This window comes from Neofelis nebulosa, chromosome 17, assembly GCF_028018385.1.
Source record: "Neofelis nebulosa isolate mNeoNeb1 chromosome 17, mNeoNeb1.pri, whole genome shotgun sequence".
NCBI lineage: Eukaryota > Metazoa > Chordata > Mammalia > Carnivora > Felidae > Neofelis > Neofelis nebulosa.
Window position 1 is genome coordinate 60,047,070 of NC_080798.1, and position 4,429 is coordinate 60,051,498.

Here is a 4,429-nt window from a genome sequence, read left to right on the forward strand (position 1 = left end):
CCACCAGAGGGAGCATGTTGGAATCCCAGCCTGATCGGCGACTCCGTGCAGGGGCTTCCAAGGGCTTCCCCAACTCAGGAAAAAAGCTGAAGATTTTCCTGTGGTGCCGGCCTGGAGCTGACCTCCCGGCCCCCACTCCTGGAGGCTGACCGCCTCTCCCTCCATTCCAGCCACACTGGGCTCCTGCTTTCTGCGCACTCACCACGTGTCCACCTTCAGGGCCTTTGTGCTGCCGCCCTCTGCCCAGCACTCTCTCCCTCTGCAGGGTCTCCCCCATCGCCACCATCCCTCTACTCTGCTTCGCCTTCCTAGCCCTGCCACCACCCAATGCAGAATTTATTTGTCCATGTCCATGACCTCAGCCCCCACCATATTGTGCCCCCTAATAGAAATACACTCTTACAGCACATTGGAGCCCAAGGACATTCCAGTTAAAGATCCATCGCTCTTCTGTTTTGTTTTTTAATTTGCTGACTGCCACTGTCAGCTGTCCTTAGCTGGAACCACGTGAGATAGTGGAAGGGACAGCTGGGGTTGTGGACCGACTATCCACAGGAGGAACAGCGCCCAGCGCAGGTGCGGGCAAGAAACAAACTCAAACACTGCTGTTGGCTCACACCCACACGGCACTCCCGGAAACAGCATGTGCTGCGTGTAGGGCAGGGTGGAGAACGCATCCCCCGCCGAATACCACACACGACTCACAAACACAACCAACACTCCTACAAACCTGTGTGCGTGGCTCCATTCAGACACAAGCACACAGAACAGTCACAAAGGTATCTAACGGTGGAATCCTCCAAGAGTAGCAACCATGCTAAGTGTTCCATGGAACCCACTTTGGTACAAACTGCTATCTGGAAAATTCTAGCAAGAGAGAAGCAACACATAGGCAAAGAAGCGTCAGCATATCCAGGGTGCCTGGTTGGCTCAGTGGAGTGTGCGACTCTTGATCTCAAGGTTGTGAGTTCGAGCCCCATGTTGGATGCAGAGTTTACTTAACAAAAATTTTTTAAAGGGGTGCCTGGGTGGCTCAATCTGTTAAGCGTCTGACTACTGGTTTCGGCTCAGGTCACGATCTCATGGTTCATGAGTTCAAGCCCCACAACTGAGCTCTGTGCTGACAGTTTGGAGCCTGCTCGGGATTCTCTCTCTCCCTCTCTCTCTGCTCCTCCCTTGCTCATGCTCTCTGTCTCTCTCAAAATAAATAAACTTAAACAGAAAGTTAAAAAAAATAATTAAAAAAATAAGTTGTTAAAAAAGAAAAGTAATAGCATCCTGGGACAGATCCTGGTTCTGCATGGTCCCATGTAGCCCTGTGGCATCCTATCCAGCCCCAGTGTGGCCATGCATGGCCCTGTGCAACCACAAGAGACCCTCTCTGGGTATCAGTTTCCTTTTCTGCAACAATAGGATAGCAATAATCTTAGCATTCAAGAAGTAAATGTGAGAATTATAAGAATTAAACGGGGTCCTGGGGACACAAGGACATAATTTTATAATTTCTAAATCCACATATTGTAAAACGTTCCCCCAGAGAAATAATGGATCTAGTCCCTGGTTGTCAAGAGATGCTAAGGCCACTAGATGGGGCTCTGCCCAATCAGGCCGGCCCCTCTGGGCTTCCTGGTCAGCCATAGCAAATGAAGAGTGAGACCACCAGGACCAGGAGCCTCCTGGTAAGATGCCACAGGGAGCTCGCAGCCCTGCCTAGGAAGCAGTCTTGCCCAAAACACTGTGCCCCAATCTGTCAAGACTCTAGGTCAGGAAACACAGAACAAAGAAGTTCAATGAGGCACTGTGTTTATATTTTTTAAAAATCTTCATCTTTTTACACATTTTCAGACTCATATACCTGTTTTTATATGCAAAATGGTTTCCAGAAGGAAGAAAGGAAGGAGGGAGGGAGATAGGATAGGAAAGAGGAGGGTGGGCAGGAGGATGGGAGGGAGGAGGGAGGAGGGAGGAGGGAGGAAGGAGGAGGGAGGAGGGAGGGAAGAGGAGGGAGGAGGGAGGGAGGAGGGAGGGAGGAGGGAGGAGGGAGGGAGGAGGAGGGAGGGAGGAGGGAAGAGTCAGGGAGGAGGAGGGAGGAGGGAGGGAGGAGGAGGGAGGAGGGAGGAGGGAGGGAGGAGGAGGGAGGAGGGAGGGAGGAGGAGGGAGGAGGGAGGGAGGAGGGAGGAGAGAGGAGGAAAGAGATAGGAGGGCAGAAGAGAGGAGGGAGGGAGAAGAGAAGAGGGAGGAGGGAGGAGGAAGGAGAGAGGAGGGAGGGAAGAGGAGGGAGGAGGGAGGAAGGGGGAGGGAGGAGAGAGGAGGGAGGGAAGAGGAGGGAGGAGGGAGGAAAGAGGAGGGAGGAGAGAGGAGGGAGGGAAGAGGAGGGAGGGTAGAGGAGGGAGGAGGGAGGAAGGAGGAGGGAGGAGAGAGGAGGGAGGGAGGAGGATGGAGGAGGGAGGGAGGAGGATGGAGGAGGGAGGGAGGAGGATGGAGGAGGGAGGGAGGAGGATGGAGGAGGGAGAGAGGAGGAGGGAGGAGGGAGGAGAGAGGAGGAAAGAGATAGGAGGGCAGAAGAGAGGAGGGAGGGAGAAGAGAAGAGGGAGGAGGGAGGAGGGAGGAGGAAGGGAGGAGTGGGAGCCTGCGTCACTAGGACCAGGACAGAGAGGAGGGTCACACGAGGGCGCAGGAAGAGGCTGAACCGGTGGAGCACACACAAGTGAGAGAGCAGGATTTGCACCCAGGGACAACCCGCCCAACCTGCCAAGTCACCCTCGGTCCCCCACAAAGCCCATGATGCTGGTGAGTGAGGGGCAAACCCCGGCATTGCAGAAGAGGCTGTGGCTCCCGGCCCACCCCGTGCTCTCCAACTGAGAACAGGGAGCGGGTGTGTCACCATTCCTGGAAGTCCCCCCCTCAAATGTGGGATGTCAAACCTTCCACTGCTCCTGGATCAACCCTGAGGTTTGCGGTTTTCTGACACATGGCTGCTCTGGAAGCGGCAAGAGCGAACGCAGGCAGGTCCCATCGCTCCTGAGGCTCCCAGCCCCGACCCACCAGCGGGTCACCCAGCAGAGACAAAGCGGACCCCAGAATCAACAAGTCCTTACGAAACACCTACTGCGCGCCAAGCGCGGAGAGAGCTGCCGGGGCAGCAGAGGAAAGCCCCACACCCGCGCCCCTCAATGACTGCAGAGCTCTCTCCTCAGGGACCCACATGGCTTCCGTGTGGCCACAGTGCCCAGGCCACAAGACTGACCCCTGTGATACAAAGCCCAGTGGGCATTCCTGCAGCGGGAAGGGATGGAGAGGACACAGGGAGCACCCCTACAGCAAAGTGACTTGGAGCCGCCTGGAGGCGGGCAGTTTATTGAGAGGGAGGTGACCTGGATGGAAGGCAAGAGAGCCAAGTTCAAGTCTCGCATCTGCCACCGGCTTGCCATGTGGCTTTGGACACGGCACTGCCCTCTCTGGCCTCGGCATCCCCATTGACGAAGGAAGTGGTTGGGCTAGGTGTCCCCAGAGGCCCTGCCAGCACCCAGGGCTCAGCACATGGGAACGGAGAGCTCTCTGAGGGTGGGGCCAGGCCAGGACCAGGGCCTCCACCAGCCACAGTGGCCTGGCCAAGCCCCTGGGGATCTCACCTTCTCCCAGGTGAGAGGCAATACACGGCTGTCCCAGGGAGGCTCACAGGCCCCAGGAAGCCAGACAGGAGTCTGGAGCAGGTGCAGGGCGGGGTTATGTGCGGAAGTGGGACACGAGGCCCCCACAAGACCCTTCCCCAGTCCCTCCGATGCAAGCTGGCCTCCCAAGGCCACACAAGCACCCAGCTCCTGGGCACTGGGCCTATCAACGGGTCATTTCCAGACAAGAGTGTGATGTGTCCTGGCACACATCTGGAGCTCTTTAATTCATGCACCCACTCCCTCATTCGTTCAACACAACGGCTCCTGACTACCACATCATGTGCCAAGCTCTGTGTTCAGTGCCAGGCATACAAAATACTGACTTGATAAACTTGGTCCAGTAGGTAGAAAGGGACGATCCCGCAAGCAGTATCAATCCCCAGACACACAACGACCAGCAAGGGCTGTGCGACTGGAGGTCCCTCACCGCTGCCCAGCAACAGCCCAGCACAGTGCTATCAGACGCCCAGGGTGTGCAAAGCTGGTGTACCATCGGCAGCAAAGTTCACTCAGAGGGACCTCCTGGAATTGGGACCACATTACGAGAACCGGGGTCAGAAGACGTTTTGCATCCCAGCTCTGCCACTTAGAGCTGTGTGACCCTAAACAAGTTACTTTCCCCCTCTGAGCTTGAAGCTTCTCATGTGAAACACATTTAAGGGCAATACCTCACTCTCAGGTTGTACATCTGATACAAATGGGTGGCAGTGCGGCTCAGTTACTGAATCCTGGCTCTGCCTCTCACCAGCTGTGTG